Source organism: Gymnogyps californianus, chromosome 15 (assembly GCF_018139145.2).
Source record: "Gymnogyps californianus isolate 813 chromosome 15, ASM1813914v2, whole genome shotgun sequence".
Taxonomy (NCBI): Eukaryota; Metazoa; Chordata; class Aves; order Accipitriformes; family Cathartidae; genus Gymnogyps; species Gymnogyps californianus.
The window spans coordinates 12926246-12951327 of NC_059485.1; the positions used below are offsets into that span (position 1 = coordinate 12926246).

Below are 25082 nucleotides of genomic sequence, written 5' to 3' on the forward strand. Positions count from 1 at the left end.
GTTGCCTCAGTAGGCTAGTTACAGTTCTTGCCTTAAAGATACTATAGTCAAAGCAGAGTGTTCTGCTGTTGCTGTCAATGAGAAAGAGGTGCAAGTTCAGAGATGGACCCAAAACTTAAGCTGTTGAAATACATTTACAGTTTGACCCCTTATTGTACCACTGGCATAGCTATCAACACAGACCACACTCCCTAGTTCAACAGATTCCTGAAATATCTTTTAATTTGCAACCTAGATACTTCAAGTTTTCAATAAAGCTTCAGTCATTACATCCTATGGGAACAATTTTCTTTGGGTAACTATATTAATATCAGTTTATCCCATCCTTTAGGACCCAATTGCCATAGTAATACCAGAAAGTACAATTCTTCCCTAATGTAGAGTATAACAAGTTCCAGTCTCTCAGATGACCACTTTCCACTTCAGTTTTTGGCTTTTTTTCAAAAGTATTTTCATGCTATTTAATTTTGATGATGAGATTAAAATACTGGCACACCAAAAATCATAGATCAGTACATTGCACTCTACACAAAGAGCTGGTTAACAATAAGTAATCCAAATAAACACAGATGAAGAGCAGCCTATAAATACTGCCTCCATACTGTAAGCCATGCAAGACCAGGCAACATACTCTCCTTAACTGGAATTACAAAGTATACATCCCTCTCCTGGTACATAAATTTAAAGCATGTAAGACACAGCGAGAGGAGGAAATGATGAGCTGCACTGCCTTTCATGCACATTTATGTAAATTCCATGATTACATTAAGTAATCAAAATAGCACTATGTAAATTTGAACATGTATCATCGAAGAAATGCAAATATTTATATAACAGTTTAAATGGGAAACATTTAGGATGGTTCTTTGCTAGGAAAAGATTAATTTTCAAATAGCTGATCATTGTAAAGTTGGAAGTTGGCTGTTAGAATTCAAGTATTCAGCTGACCTTTGGGGACCTAATTCCTTTCTGTGCTTACAGGTACCCTCAGGAATCAAATTCTCCTCAGAGTGAAAACTTAACCCTAAACCAGCATAAAATACCTAATTACTTTCCTGTATATAATAAAATCCCAATTTTCTGTTTTTAGTTTTCTTAGTATTTGGCTTCCTGCAACGATAAATACAAGTACTCCAATGCCATTTCCCATATAAAGTGGCCACAGTATTGCTTTCTCACTCCTTCCTCAAATATTAAGATGTACATGCAAGAAGAAAAAAAAAAATCAACCTTTTTTAAAAAAACACACTATATGAACAATTGCAATATATTCCTCAGCAGATGCATAGTCTCAAAAGTTATTTTAAAGCTGTTAAAGAAGTTAAAACAGGTTTGCAAATGACTCAGACTGAGAAGAGCTCTTGGGAATGCTTTCTTGGCTGTCTTGCAATCCAGAACTGAGAATAGATGGGGAGGAAGAATTAGTATTTTTTTGCAGGTAGTTTCATGGTTTTAGCACTATCAAACTGGATTTCACAGGCCATCATTGCTGTCTTTAAGACTTCACATGTCTTGGAAACTTACGTAGCTCAGCTGTACAGCATGCAGTATACTTCATTAAGAGGAAAGAGTGTCACAGTACTGAAAAGTATGAAGAAGTCCCCTAAATTTCTGGGATGGTACTTTCAGCTGGACAGAAAAATAAATGCTCTCATTTGTCCACATTTCTACTTCTGATCTATAACGAGGGCTAAAATTTGTTTTGAAAGGTCTATTTTAGAATGCAGTGCAGATCTGTGGAAGCTGCCATGCTAAGGATATTACACGATGTTTGGCAGTCCTCACTGTCTTGCCACATGCTCCTCCCAGCTGCAATTCCATTTTAGCCATTCCACTGAGCTCTCTTTAATGGACTACCAGAGCCTGAGGACACTGATGTTAACAGCTACCATCAGTTAGAACCAAAAGCAATTACAAATAAAAACCAAGTTTCCTTTTCCTGAATGGATGACTACTCTTCTCTTCCTAGAGGCAGCAGTTACTTGAGACTGAGCGAGTTACCTTTCTAATACCATTCTATTACCTATGAATTTCTAATTGACTGTCACACACCAGGGAGAAGTCTCACTGCCTCCCCAATAATCTCTTTTACACACAGACGTGTGCAACAGGTTCTCTGCCCTGTTCTTTTGCTTGCTTTTTTTGATTTCCTTCTACTCACTACATATTTTATCTCCCCATCTTTGCATTCAATTATTATGAGAGCCTGACTTCAAATGGACAACAGCTATGCTACTAGATTACTTTTACACAGTGAGATTTGGGTTCTTTTTCAGGTTAAGTAAACTAGACAAAAATTTAGTGACAGAAAAATATCTAGCACTGCACAGAGAAATTCCAAGAGCTGCTTGTCATCTGTTGGCTAGGGTAAAGAGACAACCCCCAGACACATTTTTAAAAATATTCTCTTTCAGTAGAATAAAAACCAGATTTACAGGATTTAGACTGAGCTAACATACAATGGAATATTACACCTGCCAATCCTCACTCATTCGTTATTAGTCTTATCTACTTTTTAATAATTATTATAGCATCCCACTTCTCTCATGAAACATTGTATAATGTGTGTTTCATTGAGGATTTTAAAGTTTTTATTATTTCAGCCACTTAATTCTGTCTCAGACTGGGGGGACAGAAGATACTCCATTATATGTACACCAGTAAAATCATGTCATCCCATTTGATTTCCATAGCACTCTTCCAGAATTTTTAATTTTAAGCCACAAAGGTGATCTGACTGCATGCTTTAATTTACATTTAGAAGAAGAGTATCAAGAAAATATGAATGCACTGTTTTGAAAAAATACACTTCTCCTATGCTATGTCTTCAGCTATCTCCTCCTTATTTCTGTGGTCAGGCTGTCCTCCCAAACTCAGTGGCACTGTCATGAATGAATGCAGACAGGCACAAAGAATGAGTACGGGCTTAATGCAACCTTCATTTAATGCAAAACAATGAATGTCACAGGGTTAGAAAGGGACAGGAGGTGACTATGTGCTTAAAGTTGTTTCACACTGCCACGAGCACAGGAGAAGAGAAACTTAATCTGCTCAGGTAGTGAAAAGCACAGCCATAAGGCTAACTCTGCTAACAAAGCAGCAGGTGCATTTAGGTTAATTATATCCTGCCTTCAACAACGTAAAGGAGAGCAAAGCCTCAGTTTTAAGATCTTGAATGTCCTAAAATGACATGCTCAGATTGCATGCTGACCTTTTAGGACCTATATACATGCTTGACACCCCCGGAGGCTTCTGCTCTGCCTTTCCCTTTGCAGCACTGGCTAAGGTTCCATCTATAAAGCATATTAGAATCTTCTGAACAAAGATATTTCATATTATTAATTTAGAAGACAACAAGCAAGCACTAGCAGCATTAGTCAGTCTAGAGCACAGATCACAGCCTCATGAGACAAAACTTTTCTGGTCTTTTGCTAAAGGCTTTCAGCAAAAGGAAACGTTAAACCTAGATTTTGCTATTTAACACTTCCCCCCGCCCCCCCTTTTAAGTTTGCATTCCTCTGAAGAAATACAAGCCAAAACATCCGTTCTACTTAGGTTTGCTATATGTGCATTCCTCTGCAGGAGCTACATATCCAACGGATTGCTACTTGTGTTAGTTTTGTTAGAGATCATGGAGCCTTATACCTTGCGGCAGTTAATACAGATCAACATTTCATAAATAACTGAAGCCTCTCCTTCCCCTTCCTGGTTCACACTGTCCAAATTCTGTTTATTCCAGACTGTCTGTGTAGGTCCTAAGCCTGCTTTGACTCTGTTGGTATTAACCCACAAAGCTGAAAGTATTAATGGCTCAGGTTACAAGATTTTTTTTTTTTTTTGTTATTCTCACTTAGACAGGATCTTGAGGTTAGACTCAACTTTATGACTATTACATCATGTATACTATTATCATTTTGTCAAATATTATTTCCTATTAACATCTGGTTATTTTTAGGAAAGACACTCACAACTGAGATGGGTTAAACCAAGTGGTGTTCTTTTCACACCTTCCACTAACTAGAATCTTGTTCTACACCCAAAAACCCACACTCCTGAAGTTTTACTCATTTCAGAAAGAAGAGTGCTCTTCCTGTAAACTGCTGTTCAAGTATCATCTTAATTTATAACTGGATATTAATTTTGTTACAAAAGATGATGTTTAATTCATGAGATGAAAAGCAGGAAGAGGAGAAATATTTTACGTACACCAGGAAAACTAGAATTGAAAATAAAAAGGAAACCCCAAATACACAGAGCATTAAAAGCTTACAAAAAGAAGAAGAAAAAAGAAAGTCAGTAGTCGTTGCCCTTAAAGTTATTCCCTACTTGGGGCTGCCCTCAGACCAAACTGGAACAGCATGCAGCCTTGCCAGCCTGAGGACAACACCCAGCTGTGACTCACCGGTGAGCAAGCAGCAGTGAGAACCTGGCAGCTTTCCACATCTCCCAAGGCCTGGGCTTGTGATGTCCTCTGCCTCCCCTCCAGCTCTGCCCACAGGACTGCTACTAGGTCATGCTTACAGGTGAAATGCAGAGTCCTGGCTAATAAGAGGTTTGTGCTTCAGTAGGGAGCCTGGCTAGGAACACGTCAGGTCTGCACTCCCACAGCAGCAGCCAGGTCAAGCAAGCTAGTAACAGAGCACTCTCTGCGTTTGCTTGTAGCATTGCCCGCTCTCCCCAATGTCAGTGTTGACTTTCTGCCAAGTGGCAGTGGATATCTGTACCCCTTGGATGTCATCATCCTGGAGAAGCAGCAGTGAGACTGAATCTAGATGTATTTTAAGTGAAGTTGCTTTTGCTAACACATACAGCCCTAAAATGAGGTGTCTGGTTTGTCAAAGCAGTATTATAGGCGGTCCCTAGATTGTGCTTAAAAACCAGCCATATCACGAATCCATCCCCTTGTACTATTTGGGGTCTACTTGTGTCTTCCAGGTCTGAAGCCTCACAGATCTTGGCATGCCCGAAGTTACCCTTTCTTAAGCAAGGGTTTTCTCCTTCCTGTTTACCCACCCATTGTAAGTAAACTTACTCTTACCTATATTCCCTTTGATAAAAGCTGCTTGCAAGATGACCCTTGCTAGATATGCAATAGTTAGGCAAGAAACACAGCATACCCTTAAAGTTCCTGCACATTTGCTAACAGCATGATGAGACAGTGAGTCAGTACATACCACTAGAAGGTTTCAGGCAAAGCAATCTCCATCAGCATATTACCTATATACTCCTATGCAAATCCTAACAGCACATCACTTAACCATAGTCTGTCAAGCAAACCAACCTTTTAGATCTTTTATTTTTCCACTGGAAGAACCTTAAATCAAAATTAGCCTCTAGATAGCACTGTCAGTGGTACAATTATGCATACACACATTAGATAACCAAATAGAGCCTCTTCAGTAGTCTATACTGACAGGCTATGATGATAGGCCTACTTTTATTGACAAATCCTATAACCTAATGCTTCTGCAATCTTAACTTCTCCCTTTGGATCCCCTAAATTACCGACTACTGCTCCCTGTACATCAAGATTTGTGTTGGTAGAGAAAGTGCAGGACAACTGGTTTTAATAGAAAAGGACAAAGACATAAGCATTGAGTCAGGATCTCCACAGACATCTAAAGAGGAACCTAGAAGAGGAGGGCCCAACTCCAGGCTGCCTACTATATCTTTCTGATCATAAAGAAGCTCTACCCACATAAAGCAAAAGCACGTAACAGATCACAAATGCAATACTTACAGGAAAACCTATGAAATGACAAACAGACATGTCACCCAATGCACTCAGTGAAAAAGAGCAAATTTAAAATACATTTGTTTTTATTTCCAGAGTGACGCTACTGTCTTTGTAAATTCAAAGGAGCATCACAAGCTAAGACAATATTCAAACCAAACACTAAGATCAGGATTCAGCTACCTACGCATAGTATTCCTAGTGTCATTTACTCTGCGCAGTGTCCCACTGTGCCTCTTACTACCGTGCTGGAAGGGTGTTCATCTCTTAAGCCCTGCATCACAACCTCCATCCACCCTGTGCACAGGTCTCGGGCACCTAAGGGTATTTCAAACAGAACCATAACTCATTAACCCAAACACATAATCCCTTTCCTCACATCACCCCTCTCCCCAAAGACGAGCACCCTCTTCTCTAAAAGCTACAGAGGTTCTGGCAAATCAAGGAGGGGGGAAAAAATTAGCTCAGGATTGAACTAATCAAAGTGCTCTGAAATAAAGCATATCTATATATAGGCAAGAGGAATTCACAGGTATTAAGGTCTTTCTCAGGTAAGGAATGAGCTCGGGAACATACTAGAACTCCAGAGTCTGGAAGCAATACTGGTTTGTGAGCTTGGGTCTGTGCCTAAGCTCAGATTTCAGTCACTTTTATGTATTCTAGTGCTCAACTCTGAAAGTTAGTTACAAATCCATGTCCAGTCCAGACACTTTTCTACACAAATATCCTCTACCCTAACTAGTTTTCAGTATACAGCAAGAAGTTTTTTCTTGACTTAGGAAAAGGTTAAATAACTAAAAGAAGCAGCAAGACCAGCATTCCTAACAGTCTGAAAACCTCATACTTCAAACAGAAGTATTGTTACTGATTGCCACGATGTTACAGTTGCATGACCTGGCAGGAATAATATGCAGTTTCCAGAACTCAAACTGAGGTGCTGCGAGAGAAGTATTATAGACTGCAATTCTTTCTTTTGCAGCTAAAAACAGAAAAAGCACTCAAAATAGATACAGGCCCCCAACATACAGCAGGTCATATGCAAGTCAAGAATTTACCTGTTTAATGACAAAAAAACCCAAAAAACCCAAACACCAAAAAACAAAACAGAACAAAAAAATCACAGAAGTTACAACAAAATCCTGAAGTTCTACTGTGGTTACAAATCTGGAACTTAAGGCTGGGATTTGAGAGACACATACAGATGTCCTCTGCAGCACAGGAAATGTCCTTTCTTAGGAAGATTCTGAATTTTTATTTAGCAAATTTCATAATTATTGCAATGGCCCAAAAACTTGTGGTAAATGTCATCCTCTTGCGCTGTCTGTGGCTTTGGACTCTTCTTTATTGATATAGGATTTGTTATATGGTTTTGGAAAGCAATTTTGCAGTCCAGTGGCCTATATGGTTAACTCTTTTATACTCTTTTGAACTGGCTACTTCTGCACTGTTACCTGTAACTGCAAGGCTAACCTGATCCAGGTGCTCCCTTTTAATCCAATGGGTTAAATTTCTTCTTAAAAGGAAAGAGCAGGAACCTTAATTTGCATTACCAGCAGTAATACACACAAAATGCTACAGCTAACAATATTACAACATATCTAGTGATACTACAGGATACCTACCACAAGTGTGAGTTCTTTTCCTACTGTAAATACGCCCACAGAAGTGCAACACAGAAAAAAAGAAAATTACTGGTTTTTTTTTTTCTTCACAGTGCCATTTTGACAGGCTGTCTATCAGGATTTCAATCTGTAGCCCATGGACTTTTCTTTTACATTGAGAAGTTTGTCACATTTAACATCAGGTTTGCTTACAACAAACAATACAAAGTCTTATCCAGAAAGCTAGGAATAGATTCCTGTATCTGTTGATATATTTTGCTCAATCGTCTCTGCTTATAGAAGGGTTGGGCCTCAGAAAAAGAAAAATTAAGATTCATTGCATCTAACCACATCTCAGACTCTCATGTGCTTCCTCTACACTTTGAAACTCAGTGCCGTCTTATCTACATTGGCTCCCTCCACAGGGCTATCCCTCCCACAGCCCTAATACATAGCAGATTTGCATTCCTGCTGAGTGCCAATGTTTAATTTTTAAAGCATACATTCAGTCTAATGAGGGAAAAATGAAACTGGGTGCCTAGACTGATATGATAAGCACCACTGAATGCACAACTGCAGGCAAACAGTAAGCATGTTTGTTTATTTCCCACAACAGGTTTTATCCACTGAGACATACCTTGAAATTAGAGGATAAGCAAAAAACTTAATAAGGAAGAAGGGAAGAGAAGGAAGGTGAAAACAACTCTCTTTAAGCATCCTCTTTCCACTCTCCAGACTACTCCTACTTAATCTTGCCTTGAGGTATCATTAACAGACATTACATAGAAGTACACCGTAGAGGGGTATAAACACTTGTCCACATACATACAGTTCTGATGGAAGAACAGGATTATTTCCTGGGCTGGTTCACTCAGTGATGGGGTCATCCAGTACCCCTTACTCCTCCAGACCTTCCAACAAGGCTTTTCCTGACAATTCTCCTTTATTTAGTCTTAAATGGGTGAAATTCACCTGTCTACAGTGTTTTAGAAGGTCAGGTAAAGGTACTGGATCATCTCCTGAAAAGTCTTTGGAAAAAGCAAATAGAAACAACTACTCCCCTTCTGCACACCCTTGCCAGTCCTGAGGCTTACACAATGAAGCAGAAATTGGACTGCATGAAATACATGAAGTGGTAGTCAGAGGAATTGTATTCTGCCTGCTCCTTGTCCGAGAATGTTTACTAGCTGGTATTTCTCTCTCATATTCAACCCTTGGTTATATTAGCTATCAAATCAACCTCTGCAGCTTGGTGGGAAAGTCACCCTGAATTAGCTTCCTGAACCTTTCCTGGATTTCAAGTTCTCTATTACACTATAATAAATACAGCTATTTTGGGAAAAAGACAAGATGCTTTATACTTGGCACAATTGTGTGAGGCTATCATTAATGCTAGACAAATCCAAAATGGCAAATTAGTTTAGTCTAGCAAAGCAGAGGGTTACATTCTTGATTACAAAATAGGAAATAAAAAGTTATCAAAAACAAAACAAGTCAGACAGAACATAATTGAAACAGCTCAATTCTCCCAGCTGTCTCAAGACTTTTCTGAGTCATGTCCCAGGAGCAGATATGGGAGAAGACGTAATGTAGTTGTACTGAATCCCGAGTTTTGACTTTCAGAAATAACCTCATATTATTGTGAAACTAGAGAGTTAGCTCTGCTGAGGTTGCTCAGAGCTGAAACTACCACTTTCTTCACTTCATGCAACATCCATTTCCTCCCCCTCATTTTTGTTCCCAGCTTGGATGACATTAACATTTTCTCTGCCTGGGTGATTTTCTGACTTTACAGTCTGTCTTTGCACATTCTTTTAGCTTAAGTGATCTTCAAGAGGGATAACATTCTTCAAGGCTCATACAGCACTAAGTCACATCTCATAAGCAACACTACTATACCTACTCTTTAACTGAACACATTTTAGTATGTCATTATATCTTCAGAGAGGTCACTATACAACATTAATCATACAGATGATACACTTGGTTGTGAACGTGTGTTCCCTCCCTAACATTTAAGGGAAGGAGCCTTCAATTAACGTATGTTTCACTTTCCCCTATCACAGAATGGTTGAGGTTGGAAGGGACCTCTGGAGGTCCTCTGGTCCAACTCCCCTGCTTAAGCAGGGCCATCTTTTCTCCTCTGCAGGGAGAGGAGAAACATCTCCATCTTTGCAGTTTTCAAGACTCTGCTACAGCTGATCTGATCTAATGACAGTAATAGCCCTGCTTCACATAAGAGGTTGGGCCAGAGGTACTTTCCATCCATATCTCTAATCCCATAAATATAAGTGTGCTTCATTCAACTGAAAGATTTTTCCTCTTTTCTTGGTCAAAAAGTACCCCCATCCAGCAAGTCAAAGATCACTTCAGTCAGCGTGCCTTATTGCATCCGATTTCATTCACACATTGCAGTTCTACATCCACTACTGGCAAGCAAACAACTCCCTACAAACTGAACACTTCAGGTGCTGTTGTACTAGAACATATACAGCTATGTATTTTTAATGCTATGAGGGCTTGGTTCCTTAACAACTCTAGTTGAACCTTGTCTTCCTTTCATGAAATATTTACAGCTTTTTGGTAATATTTTGTACACCTGCTTGGGTTTTTTTTCCCATTCATCTAAAAGCCATTACTAATGTTTGCATAATAGGGGATTGTTTTAGTGAACAAAGATAACACTAGCTAGGTCAAGAAAAACATCAAAAAATTAAAATAGAAAATAAAGCCGCTTAGAATTCAACAATACACACAGTCACAGTATTTAAGTGTATTATTCCCTACTATACAATTCTTCACAGTACATCTTGTATTAAATGAACAGAAGTTAAGACAGTATATTCCAGTCAACTAAAGTAGCACTATCAACTTTTATGAGGTGTTGGAGACAATTCTGCTGTGTTTAATTAGCATCTACAAAAAAGCTGCTATTTGAAAGTGATAGAAATAAGTTTTGATCTGTCATTGAAAGCTACACAACCAGTTGCTTTTCCCTTATTCACAGGTTAAGTCTGTTCTTGGAAGTCACTTCCCTCCTTATCTTAGCATTCCCCATGATGGCTGACAGTTCCTTAGTTCCAGCAGAGTACAGCCATCATTGGAGCTTTGAATATTTAGGCACTTAGACTGACCCTGTGGAAAGTTATCACACAGGTCTTTAGCCTGGTATGGATTTGTTTTCAAGGGGAGCCAATACGGAGAATAGTACACAGAAGCCAAGTGTTCCTTGGAGTCATCTGTTAATGGAAGACAAACTTTGACTAAGATTTCATAGTGCTTCCATTTGATAACGAAATTTATTTTTTATGCTTACGGATGTAGATTTCAGAAGAACATATATCTTTGGTATGAGTCATATCACTTGGAAGAAGAGTACATCTAAAGTATTTACTAGTTAATTAATGAAGGAGAACATAAATCTGAAGTTTTAAAATATTTATCATTTCTATTCCCTTAACTAAGTATCTGGATGAACAGGTTCAATACAGTAGTTTTATACTGAAAGAACCTGGCAAAAGAGAGGAAGAATAAGCAATAATTTGATCTATTGATCTTATAACCATTTAAAAGAAAATCTTTAGTTACATACTAAGAAATTAACTGGATTCTTGTCGGTACACAGCAGCTTCCACCTTTGATAGTCCAAAAGCACAGGATGCACACTAATGGATGGATTTTAAAGTTATATTGGAAAAATGTGATCTAGCTATTGGCTGCAATATGGGAACTGTCTGCTACAACTGCATGCTAGAAGAGAGACAGGAACAAGACTCATCATTTCCTTAGTGGAGGTGGAACAGGACTGATGGAAGAAACTGCTTAAGAGTCCATGGAGAGAGGTCATGTAAAGAAAGGGGTGGATCACCGTTCTGATAAAGAACATTTTTTCTTGCTCAATGAAAATTATTACACTTAATATATGCCACTAATCTTCCCGCATGCCCTGGAGACCTAAGTGAGCCTATGCACATTGTTCTCTGATGTTTTTGATGGCAACTAATTAATCTTAATGAGAGGGAGTGCTGAGTTTAGGGGTTTTATCTCACTACACTGCAATTTGTTTTCACTGGCAACTGGTTGACTTTTCCTTTAGAACATGCAGGTTATGAAGGTCTCGTTTATTTTGGCAATACAATCACAAAGATTGATACATCTATGTTTAAAACATTACGTTTTTAAAATTTGCAGTTCAGAGCCCCATTTAGATACCAAGCCAACAGCGATTTATTTAAGGGTTTATTGTGTTCTCAATTACTAGTTCAGTTGCTTTTGGAGCTTTTTCTCTGGCCTCAACCCTCAGTTCCTACTTGGACACTCTTGCACATCTTCCATTTGCTATTCTCTGAAGACTTTGGTATCCAAACCACTGCCTTATTTTTTTCTTGCTCAACAATAGCAACAGAGAGCCAGGGGCAAAGAAATCTGGCAGAGGAACGAGTCACCACTAACTAGTTCATTAAAGCACATATCATCTGGAAGAAGTTACTGTATACTAAGTATGCTGCCTTGATTCCATTGATCAAATAATAAAATTCTACTTGAACTATAAAATCTGAAAGGTAAGTAAAGAAATATAGAAATGAAAGAGTAATTTACTATACTGATGAAAGCAAAACCACCTATTCCTTTCAGCTCCTGAATTTAACTGTTGTGTTACAAATGCATTTTTAATTTAATTGAGTGTTTAAAGCTAAAAATAAGATATGGAAGCAGTTTGTCAAAGTTAGAATTTGTTTTTCTATAGGAGAAGAAAGCATGAGGGGTGACAGAAGTAATATGTTCCAAGATGTTGCCGCAGGCCCTGGACTGTGCATTTGCACAGACAATAAACTATCTGGGTAATTACTGTGAGCAACTGGATTTATTTTAAACTATTAGTTCCATCGCACCTTCTTTCTGCTGAAGAATATAGCATTATTTATATTTAAATTTCTTCTTTAAATCAGATAAAACATTTAAATGCTTTGGTAGAGATTGTGGCACTGCTGGTGACATTTCCCATGGGGAGTATTATAAGCTTTCATCTTCCTACTTACGCAGGAAGATGGGGGATGTCTAAACATGAGATACTTGTTAAAAGACAAACTTCTTTCATTAGACTGTAAAGCAGGCAGGACTTGTCAGAAACTCTCTAGTAGTGGGTATGTCTGGTAACAAGACTGCTGGATAGGAGCACATATACAGTAGGTTCCCCGTTTCCATTTCAGATAGTCTTTAGTTTCATTAGTTGGCACCCTTCCAATTGTGTGTCTCTTTAAGCAGTCTTCCCAAGGGTTTGCAAGGCAATAGGGACAGTTTCTGATTTTTCATGAAGTCCAGCCAAACTTTTCTAGCCTAAATCAGAAGGCTCAGGCAATGACTTGATTGCAAAACAATCTTGAGAACATTAATCTAATTGGCACCATCTCTCTTCTACCAGTGATCCCCTGTAAACCACCATTACTAAGTCCTAGATGCTTTCCTTGGCACTCAAGGTCCTTCCACACTCATACAGAAGTGGAACATAACCTTTTAGCTTGAGGCTTTAGTACTCAGCCCCATCACACAGAATTGTAAAGATGCAGAAGTGGAACTAAGACTGTAAAGATGTTGTTGTACTGCAGTTCTTATGTTTTCTCTTTCCCAGCACATGCAAATCTCATTTCTAGTCCTTAATAATGAACTGCAAAAAACCCACCACTTAATACTGTAACATCAACCATCTGCTTCTTTTGATTAGCTATAGATTTAATTCTTCTAAGATGTAGGCAAACTAAAATAAGCCCCCTGCTTCCCTCCCCCCCCCCCCCAAAATCAATCCCCTCAGTCCAAATCTAGTTTGATTTTCAAAGCTGCTGTGCAATGGAGACTAGTTACTGCTAATTTATCTTTTATTTCCCTCCACCTCCTAGATCATTTGAACACTGAACATTGGTTTCATGTTAACTTATTAAAATCTGTTAACACTGAACATTGGTTTCATGTTAACTTATTAAAATCTGTTAACAATCTCAACTGGCCCAGACTGAGTCCTCTCAGAATAACCAGCACAGGTCACAGCATTGCCATAAAACAGAAATATGGACTGAGATCCAGCAGTAATAGTGCTGTTGGAACTTGAATGCATTCAGGTTGAACAACAGGCTGCCAGTAATTTTCTGTATAACTCTGCTACTGCTCTCTCTTGGAGAGTGATGATGAAATTTGAGAAGTACTCGGGCCCTAGTTTCAAAAACAACAAGAGTTTCTCAACACATCCCATACATCAGCATAATGAACTTAAACTATTCACTGGCTGGTCAACTTACAACAATAAACAGAAACAAGAATCCAAGTTCAAATCCTCAGAGTTACTTTGCTATTACTTCTTTAAGTACACATGAATACAGAAGCATTTCATTATTGCATTACATATGTGTTCTTAAAAGCCATGAACTTCTTGCATTTTAAACCGCAGAGCTTGAAGAGAATCCTGTTAGAGGAACTTCACTAACTAAAAAATTTAGAACTGAAGAGTTGTGAAAATTCCCAAACTTACCTGGTCACATTGTCCAGAAGTATTGCAAGGCAAAAGAATAAAACCTCCTTAAGTTATTTTTCTGCTCTAGTCCATTGTAGATTTATCTAACATTCAGAAGATTTTTCTGCTGCTTCTCCACAAGTTACTTGAAATGGCAAATGAGCGCATTCACTACCTTGGGAAAGCACTCTACTAGATTAGTCACCTTTACTGGATTAATTTTCATCATTAACAAACATATGCATCCCATTTGTGATTTAGGGAAATCTCATTTATAACATACATTTCTATATAGGTTTGTTTGCTTTTTTAAATGCAAATAACTTCACCTGTAGGAAGATTTCTGGCATGTTATACACATAAAGAGGACTCCCCCCCAATATATCTTGCCAGTGTTTTTAATGATGTAAGATAAAAAACAAAAGGTATGAAAATTTCTGACTTCATCAATGATTGAGCATACTTCTATCACTGCACTTGCTCATGTTTCCTGTAGACACCAAAGAAATTGATTTAATGGCTCTCTGGCACTGTGGCAGAAAGTTAGAGTCCAAATCCTATTATTTTTTTCATGAAAATTAAAATTAACTTCCCACAGAAATGCTCCCTATCTCCTGTAAGAAGAGAGGCAAATAAGTGACTGAGTGAAGATCTAAGGAGAGCTGCCACAACTTCAGACTGACCATGGGTGCTCTCATAAGACTCAACTACATTTACCCACCTCTAGTAGTACAAATACACGCTCAAGACATGTGAAACAAGCCAAATACTTATGTGTGATTATGTACTTTTCCCATTATTTTCCATTTCTTTTCTCCTTTTACTCTTTATCTTATGCACATTTTGACAAAGTTGCACTTTTTCAGAAAAGTTTCTACTGACAGGAGGCTGCGCTTATGGTTAAAATATCAGAATAAACAGTGGGAGTTACTTTCCATCCCTGCTGTACTATTCAGCGACTGGACTCTGTGTATCTATTTTCCAGTATGTAAGGTAACACCTCCTTCACAGAGGGATTGTGCATCAACATTTCTTAATGATTAAGACTCTACATTGAACTCTTTACTCACAGATGTTTCTCATTGGTATCATGTGACAATCCTGCATGTGCATTTCTGTTACTGAGATTTCTCCCTCTCTTTTCCCCTCACAGTAGTACTGGCTTGGCTTCCACTGCTCTGCACTGCTGGCTGTACAGGGAACTGGGATAGGCTGCTTTTAAAAGCAGTAGATTTCATTTTAAACCCTTTTGCACAGAATACAAATCCTTGAATGTTTTCCAGAAATCTGAAGTGTGTTGACTTCTGTACTCAGAATAATAAACACAACTGCTTGTCTAACTAAAAAAAAAGTGGAAACGCAGTTCTGTTACCCATTCATGATACAGCAGTCAAAATACTTTTACCCTGTCTACTCTATCAATATCATAACTGGGTTTCTCTGTGTGGGAGCAGTGGGGTTTTTTTGGAGGGAAGGCATGTTTGCTTTTTTTTTTTTTTTTTTTTTTTTAAGTAGTTCCTTGGAATAGCAGCCAAGATTTCAAATAGTGCCCATTACACTGATGACTAATAATCAAGGTGCTCCTCAGTTTCTGCTATTGAATTGTGCAATTCCTTCAGTAGGGCATTACCCTATGCTATGTGCAAACTGAGTGTGCCACTTTGCATCAGCAGCAGACAGCCTGGGAAAATACTGCTCAACTAGCATCATAATTCTTTAATTAAAAAAAAAAAAGCCTTCAAACTCTAAAGCCTCTAGGGATGTTAAGTTTAGCTAAAAATCTAAATGTTAAATTACACCCAATTGGAATGCATAGCAGCATCTCAAAGTAAGATGCTGTGACTAAGGATACGGTAATGAGAGAAAAAAAAAGAAAAAAAAAAAAAAAATCAAAGCACAGCCCTGCCCAAGTTAGGCAGTTTAAAGCTGACTCTGGTATCATAGAAAGCAACTAATGCCAACTCAGAGGCAGGAATTATCCAGCTTCACCTCATTCTGCTCTTTTATTTTTATGTCTAGGCAATACTGATGCTCAAGCCAATACACAGCTAAGTCTATCCACAGTCCTAGTATCAATGCCATAGCTAGGCTCACTCTGAAAAAAATTAAATAGTCAAATTGTTCAGGTCACAGCCCAGCTGGGGCAACAGGAGATAAGCCAAAGACATGGATTATGGCAGCTCCCTCTGAAGTCAGCATGAGGTCTTATTATAACCATTTCTTATCAAAGCATCAGCCAAAGCTAAAAAACATGGCCAGAGGAAAGAGGTGCATTCTAGGGACTGGCACTGCCTCCTTTTGTTTATGTCCATTTCTGCTGTAGATAAGCAGAGAATATTTGTCTTTTGCTCTACATGTTAGTCTAGTTTTCTAACTGCATTTGTGCTGCTTACAAGTGTGAGAACAAAATTTGGTCTTCAGCTTAAAACATTTTCCAGCCTTATTTGGTATGAAACTTTTACTTCTTTATAAAGTACAAGGGATATTGTGTCTATGCTTTTTATTAACAATCTAGAGAAGCTTTGGGATTTTATATTACAATAGAATAAAATATGGCATGGACTGAACAACATTGTCACCTACTCTATCATCAAAATTCAGTAGAGCTCACAGCACCTTTAAGACAAAGAAAACTGCTGTTTGCAGAATGACTTTTTGAATCGGAAGTAATTTTCCTCCAGAAAATCCCCCTTCCCAGTTTCATACAGGAAATCACAAGGATTTCAAATAGGGAATTAATTTGAGACTATGTGTTGCAGTTGCTTTCCTACTCAGTGTGATCTACTGGTTTTCTCACTGCTTCTTTTAATATTTGAACTAGAACAAAGAGAAGTCTGTCAAAACCTTTAATTCCTTAATCCAAATATCTGAGCTAATGAATGAGATTTTCAAAAGGCAAAAAATTGGTTCAGACAAGAGCAGAACAAAGTTGTTTATATGCTTTTGGGAAAGGGAAACATGTATAACATTTTTATGTACATTTATAAATTTATAAAAATATAAAATCAATAAATGAGTGTAGCCTCAAAGGACCATTCACTTTGTTTTTTGAACATTAACAGCTATGCTAAGTGTTCAAGTTCAGAGGACCATGAGGGGAAGTTTCTTACAAGTGACCAGATTTCTGATTTGCTCGTGAAATATTCAAGTACAGTTGTTAAGTAGACATAGGCAATTCATTTTCCTGCAGCTTTGCTCCATTTGTAGTCAGAATTTAACTGTTCACTCCTTTGGTAAGGATGGCCTGTTTTAAAACACTGCCACTCATACTGCATGTGGCAAAGTCACAGTTCCACACAGGTTTCCTGTTAAAAGCCTGTCACTGCCTCAAAGATTCAGCTCCGCTCCAATTCAGCTCTACCACAGCCACACTCCACCTTCATGTCTACACATTATCTGAACTTTCCCTTTAAAATCATTAAAAACAACAACAACAAAAAAAATAATCAAGCTTTACAACTGTTGATAAGATTACATCAGTATTTTGCTTTCACTTACAACAGCAGAACAAAAAGAAAAAAGCCACAAAGCCCAACTCACCAGCGGGAATTAAATGGATAGAGAATGTTCACCTGGAAAGAAGCAAATGAAAAACTTATTTTCCAGCTTTCAGGAATACCTGACAACCTGGTAACTTTTCAAATCACAAGATTCCTGCTAGGTTCCCATGAAGGCTTTTTAATATTGCAAAATATTAAAATAAACATTTTAGTTATACTCCACCAGGTGAAATTGTCACTGTAGCCCTCAGCACAATGCCACCTCACAGTAACTTGTACAGTGTCCTGCCGTTGGTGAGTTGCAAGGCCAGTGAGCTACAGTAAGCACCAGTCATGATTTTGGACTCTCTTGGAAGGCTGCCTAACTTGTGCTTGCTGTTAAGTTTTGTTTTGATTCTCCTTGGGCCAAAACACATACTTCTTACTGTATGTGTCAGTCTGGCATCCACAAATCTACCCTGGATCTAAAAGAACCATGTAAGTACATTTACCATTTGATGTGGTTGCCCCTTGAGAATAAAAGCAAAGCTGTAAGATGGGGTTTCAAGCAATCACCTTCCAAAGCTAACTGGCTTTGCTGACTGGCAGAAGACTGCCCTGAAGGGGTCTGCAGAAGGACCTAATGCAGGCTGCAGCACCAAAACAAACCAGGTTGGCTACTATAGTGTTGGGAAGACATTGCCATTAGGATCTCCACCTCTGCTGCACTTTCAAAACTTTTTATTGCATGACCTGGGGGGGGCGGGCGCCAGTGATGCAATGCCAACATTTTAACAAGGAGTCCCCTGAAATGTTTCTCTATTAGTTGGTGATAAAACCCACACATCACAGAAGCTTATTAACAGAGAAGAATGGAAGGAACTAGATCACCTGCTTTTCTGTATAAGCCATTACTCCCCACTAGATTAGTGAGTAAAATCAGAGTAAGATAATTCACATTTATCAATGGCAAAGGTCTCCCTTCTTCCTGCATGCTTCAGATTCCATCTGAAGATCTTGGTCTTCAAAGCCATCAGTTGTCTATCAGTGCTACAAAGCACTCTGAAATACTCCTGCCATTGATAACATCTGCTCAGAATCACCAGCTACAGGGCCATTGATATCTTAATACCTTATGTACTTAGGCTACACAAACTTGAAGCTACCTGGATGCCCTTCCACTCCAGGGCCTCCAAACCCACCACATTAATGGACTGTATTAGAACTAATAATAAAAAACCTTATATAGATGTGAGTGAAATACCAAAACCTCACCTCAGTCAGAAACACTGTCCATTCTCTTCACTGATAACAGCCAAAACAATAATCCCTTTTGGGGGGGATGCAGCTCAAAGTTCTGGAGATAGGACCCTCTTGATCAAAGTGCTGTAGAAACAAAGCTCCAAATTAGGTCAAACTAATAAAAAAAAAAAATCATACTGAGGCACATGCAAGGCCAAGGCCAACATCCCAAGATTCTGAGGATCAATATGCTGTAAGTTCACCACTCAGTAGTATCCTTTCATATAACTCTTTCCTTCAAAGATCCTGTTGGCAGAGTTCTCCCCTTCTCACGTCTGGAATTAGCAGACAAAGAGGGCATATCTGCACACCTGAACTCAAGATAGGACTTTTCATGTTCCACGAGTGGCCTCAGAAGTGTCTGTGTATTGAACTAGACAGCACTAGATAAACAATTCGTAACTGGAAAAGAGTTTTGGCAGCTAAGTCAGAAGGCAAAGCAGCACAAATCCTATGTAAGTATAAATCCAGCAGTTGTGCCTTTTGATTTCTGTCCTCCTGCCATTTCTAACTTTGGCTGACAGTGTTTCCTTTGGGAATCTAAAAAAACCATGCAATTCCCAGCAGCTCCAGCTGCAGTGATGAACTTCCTCTTGGTTAGAGGTACACAAAACTAAATCCATTTCCTTAAAACTGGTGAAAATCCAGATAAACTTCTCTAGATTTCATTAGTTAATCTTTAGAGGTATTATAGCGAAAATAAAAATCCACTCCATGGCTTTGTTTATTTGTCACAATAACAAGGTTCAGACTTGTGGGGGCTATTCTTCGCCAGTTAGGAGCCAAAACTTAACTGTTAGCCTAACCACTGTTATAAGTTGCAACAATTTGCCAAGAGCCACAGCAAGTTTAAACCCATTTCTTTTCAGAATTCTCACACAGGATAAACCATTTACTGTTTGAAGTCTGTAGTCTCATCCTTTTTCTACTCCTCCACTTCCAAATCAAGTTTTATGTAGATTGGCAGGCAAAAATTCTACCAGTTTTGGTCATAATAAATGTTACTTTATTCCAGGAATAATTTTACAAAAATATTATCGATCCTAATGAATATCCGCAATATCAAGCTGCTATTTCTTGAGCAAGAGTAGTATCCAATCACTGCTCCATCCTACCCGTCCGTTTCATTTTAAAAGCTAAACATGACAAAAAGGAAATAACCCGTTGTGCATGGACTACTTCAAAATATTTTGTCATTAATTCTGCAAAGAGTGAAACAAGCCATCAGGTAAGAGCTTGTTTCATGCAAGAAGATATTCTGGCCCAGATTTCAAGAAAATCACATTTAAAACACTTTCTACAACAAATAGGTAATGTTCGTTTTCCCAAACCATTACAGACTCAAGATAAAACAGGAATAAAATCCTGTTAACCCTGAAAACCAAGGACTAACAGACTACACTAGGTGGCACTGCTACACATGGCTTAAGTTTCTTTACTGTGGGTTCAAATTAAGCTTAATTTTTGAACAAATATCTGTATTAAGTTTGAGGGAAGTGTTTTGAGGGAGCTTTGGCAAGCAGCAAGTAAGCACTCTCTTTGCTCTCCTGCAATTACAGATGATTTTTGCTATGAAGTTATTATCTAGAAACTGGCCAGTAGGAGTCTTGATGATAATGCTGTTCCCTCCTTCAGGAATTGCATACCTGCTGTTTAAGCCAGTCCTTCAACAGTCACACACACAATCAAAACTAAGCATTGCCTTTGCAACACAGACGGGAGCCCAGTCACTGACTCTGGCAAGATTGAGAACTTGACCTGAAAGAGCTGGACACTACCAGAGACTACACATGGCAGAAGGATGACAGTACTTTAGAAGCCAACTGGGTTGAAGAGATAGACAATAAAAAAGTTGTCTGTATACGATACTGTCGAGATAATGAATTAATTTAGATGTCTTCTTTTAACATTATTCAAAGGTTATTGCAGCATTGATGGTGCACTACAGTTTGTATTTAGACATGCATTACCCTTTTGTTTACTGTTTTTACCTTTTGTTTACTGTTACGACTTAACAGGACACTTAATAGTTACCAACAAATAGGACAAAGTAGCTGGTACAATGGATAGTTGCAGGCATCCAAGTGTTGTTCATATTAATTCATAGCCCTGTGCATTGCACAGCAGGATACTTACAGTTAAATGTCTGTAATTTCACTTGTCTTTTAAATCTAATTCCTTCGTAGTAGCAACTGGAGTCAACTGAAAGCCTCTTGGCATTGCAACCCCACGGGTGGGCGTGGGCCACATGGCCAGTGGGCCACCTATTGAACTGAATAAACTTAACCTTCACTTTTCTTCTTTGCAGTAGTTAAATAGAAGCAGGAATTCCAACAACCTTTGGTTCTTAGAAAATCAGAAGAGTGGAAGAGTCTGGTTGCACCACCTGCCCGACAGAAAAACTTATAAGTCCAGAACTCAAATACTATCCTTTATTATTTCATCTTCCCCAGTTCTTCTTGTGTAAAAAGGAAGACAGTAATACTAAAATTATCATAGCTGAAACCGTCAAGGCTTTCTTTTCAAACACATCAAGTCTTGACACTAGAGATTGTTTAGATTAGTGCCATGTCATAACTTTCCACCAGAGTGAGTTTTCAACACTGAAAATCAGTTTCAGCCAAAGATAAAAATACACAAAGCAATTTCCTCAACAGAAGGAAGAAGGGGAAAAAAAAGTGGTGTTATCATGTCTTTTAGTCAACAGCTCAGTGTCCTCACACTGGACTGAAGAAACCATATTCACATTCTCTTCTGCTTTATAATACCAGAAAGAAGTAGTGACAAATCTTCTACCACATATTTAAGCAAAAGCTGAGGTTCTGGAAATTATGAAGTCTCTAGCTGTTATTGAAAAATAACTACCAAGACACATATGTCATTACAGAAAATTCAAACAAATGGCTAGAACCACAAAAAACATACAGGTAAAGAGGAGAAGCAGGAGTCCTGCTCTACATAATTTTATTTTCGTGCTGCATCTGGCAAAAGCACTACTTATTCCTGTGCTTCCATACCTGAATGGTTGAGGATGCTCACTCTTCAAAGTCCTATTAAATCTCATGGAGATCAGGGTAAAAAAAGCTCATGCTGCTCAGAAAACACCCTGTAATACCATATTCTGTGCTAACTGAGAACATACCATGAGCTATGCTCAAGCCTCATTAACTCATATATTTGGAGATCATTGTGTGAAAAGAAAAGAAAGGCATCACCACTTTGCCACACCCACTCACATTTCAGCCCAAACACGAGGATGTAGTATCTAAGAAAGCCACTTGGAATTTAAGCAGAAAGGACTTTTGGCAATCCTGCAATGTATTTAATAGCCTAACATTTGTGGATGTTCTTCAGAAGCTGAAAGTCAGTAGGCTTTGGCCTGGATGATTTTTAAACATAGATCCACTTAGGAAGACTTACTCTGTATTGTCATAATCCTACAAGAAAGATTCCTGTAACTGAGGGGGAAAAAAACCCAAACAGACATTTTGTAGGATTCTCACTCTTCTGTGATAAATATCAACATTTCTTTAGAATCCTCTCCCAAGTCTTCTCTGATTACAAAAGTTTTACAGTGCAGTAGAAGAATCTTGCTAAGCAAATCAATGGAGTTTTTAATATCAAATAATCATAAAATAGGTCTCTTTAAAGTTATTTTTTCAGTATAGTCAAAAAGTCAGTCTCAGTATGGGAGAATACAATTTTTCCTTCACACTAATATCTTCACCATCTTTTCCCCAGAAAAAGAAAACACTTAGTCTGTGAATTTTAGTGAGAACTACATAGAACTTTTTCATTCTTTGCTTAATTCAAAACAGGAAAAATGAAAAAGGTAGAACAAGAACTATGATCTTGGCAACCAAAATGCCTTCACTGTACTAAAGCCCTAAAAGACAGAGTTTATAGTGGTCCCTTCTTCAAAGAAGTGTTAGCAGACATAGCTACACTAAACACTGATTTATGGGATTGCTGTTATCTTTAAACCAAGTTTGATTCAAATTTCATTATCAGAACAGGAAGCAACAAACTGAAAGCAGACATTCCTGCTCCAGTCAGCTTTTAGTATTCCTTAGCTTTTGCTTCATTTCAAGTGTGTGACTTACATTTATCCAAGAAAGGGGAAAAAAAATTCAGCATCTTATGGAAAACTGCAAAATGGAAATGTTGAAATGTATAAAACAGCTCATTGGCAGGTCCTCCTGACAGCGAGTCAAACTATTCCAACAGATTGCATCTTTCTTGGAAGGCCAGAAAGTATCAGGCGGTCCTAAATTATTGAACATGTTCTACCACATGACTTCAATTAAGAGAAAAACAGTACTAGCTATTACCTTTATGAACTTGAAAACTAGCACTGTAAGAAAAAGCTTTCATATTCAGGCCTCTGATCCTGTGAAGGAGTCCAAAAGCACAGAATTAAACTCTGATAGCATCCTACTGAATTCCATTAAGACTGGGGTGGTGGTGGGAATCGTGCTCATTTCAGAGAGGGAAACAGTTTTACATCTCATGATGCCACATGATTTGAGTACCCTGTTCTCTACGCAGATGAAACAGGTGTCACCAAGCTTTTTTTTTTAATGGAGGACAGGAGAGAAAACACATGTATATGCTGATCCAGCCTAGCAGGGTAAACAGCCTCAGAGACAGGCTGCTCAGAGGTAAGGATAAAACGTGAATTGGATTGATCAGTTCAGAACAGGAGCCTTATCCTCAGCCTGTCTCTACTCAACCACCAGATGATCGGCAAACACTTCCCAGGGCAGATACCTGGCATGTGCTAGAACGGCAGCGCAGGAATTTGAACCAGGGGAGTTGCCTAAGCAGACTACACACAGTCAGTCTCAGTTCTGTCCTGAAGGACATTTAACACAGATAAGAAATGAAACAACTTCAGTAGGAGAGAATAAAACCTGAAACAAGTTACCAGGCAAGGCTGCCAGCAGAACTGCTAGCAGAGACTTAAGGACAGCCAAATTCAATGGAGAGGGGGATATGCAGTGGAAGATCTCTTGTTCCACTGAGAAGAAGCCTTCCCTGTCAAAAACCCCAAGAAAGTTATTTGTTCCCACAAAATGATTTGAATTTTGACAACTCAGTATTTTCCCTTATATATTTTATGTAAAGCAGTCATTTTAGGTAAAGCCATTAGGAAAATTCCCCAGAAGAGCTCATATTAGTATTCTACTGCAAATTCCAGATCTGAAAGGCAATACAGCATTCTGCAAGATTTCAAAAGAAACAGGCTCCTGCAGTTCTTCACATTACATAAAGTCATATTTATAAATAAGTGTTTTATATGTCTTTACCTACTGGATGAACCTATAAGGCTGGTTTCCTCATGTTTCTGAAAAGCCAGACAAGATTGCTTTTCTTTCTCCTTTCTTAAATGAACACTTTGATTCTCATGTAATCCTATCTTTCCATGAGAAGAAAGGAGAGACTGTGGGGGGAGACGGGACACAACTAACCCAGAGATGACAAAAAAGAAAAACAAATTAAAATGTTTGCTGTCCTCAAGCCTATTAACACAACAAAACATGCAAACCTGTTTATATCAAAACAGAATTTGTTTATGAAATAAATTTGCATTCCAGTATCTACTGACACATGCAAATATCCCATTCAACAGTAAAGCTACTGCAGTACTTTAGTACAGGGTTTAATACAGTGGGATTGCTTTTCAGCTGGCTGTATTACTGGTCCTGGGCCTGTGAAATGAGGCCTTCAAGGCAGATTATCACTCTGGGATTTCTAAAAAAAAAAAAAAAACAAAAAACAAAACAAAACCAAAACCCACATCACTACTTATTCTGAATATACAGAAAACAGTGAGAATATAGGAAGTCCACAAAGTAACAACTCTGTTTTCGGCAGGGTGGAGAGTGTTGTTCCCTCAGATTCTAGTGGAGCCTATAATCTTTACACTTAGACATTAGGAGAAAACAAAAAAGTGATATTCCAAAGGGACACATGTTTATTTTTTTCATTTTGGGTTTAATTATTCAGTATTAACCGATACACCTCCACTGCAGCAAACAGGGCTGCTTTCACCACAGGTGGTCTTCTTTGAGCACAATGTCTAAGCTCAAAGTTCCCTACCACAGGTTGGTAAACGCAGGTTTCCCAGCAAAGATAAACAACTCGGCACAAGGCAGTTCAGCTCCCATGCAGCCGCACCTTGCACCTGGCAGAGCTGCAGGCATTATCAAAGCAGGCAAAAAAACCCACACCAGAAAGCCTGCTTCTCACCTGTCAGGCTGGTTTTAGGTGCATGGGAGGGAGGAGGGTGAGGGAATGGCTCTCCAGCCCTGGCCCTTCAACGAGTTCAATCCGTCCCCAATGTTTTCAACACAAATGATTCAACATTTTAAGAGTTGTTTCATTGTGCTATGCCTTAATTTACAGCATATATTGGTGAATTCCCTGTTTGGACAAAGCTACAAGAAGTTTGGAGTGCTTAA

General features: G+C 38.5%; 1 long non-coding RNA gene across 2 annotated transcripts in view; it reads right to left on the minus strand.

Annotated features, from left to right (window-relative positions):
• LOC127022247 (uncharacterized) overlaps window positions 1-18696 on the minus strand; it is a 56660-nt gene extending 37964 nt beyond the window's left edge. For both annotated transcript variants that reach the window (XR_007767323.1, XR_007767322.1), the window contains exons 1-2: window positions 18592-18696; window positions 17378-17409 (exon numbers count right to left, since the gene is read on the minus strand). This is a non-coding gene — a long non-coding RNA (uncharacterized LOC127022247). The remainder of the gene's footprint in view (window positions 1-17377; window positions 17410-18591) is intronic.
• Window positions 18697-25082: the final 6386 nt, after the last annotated feature.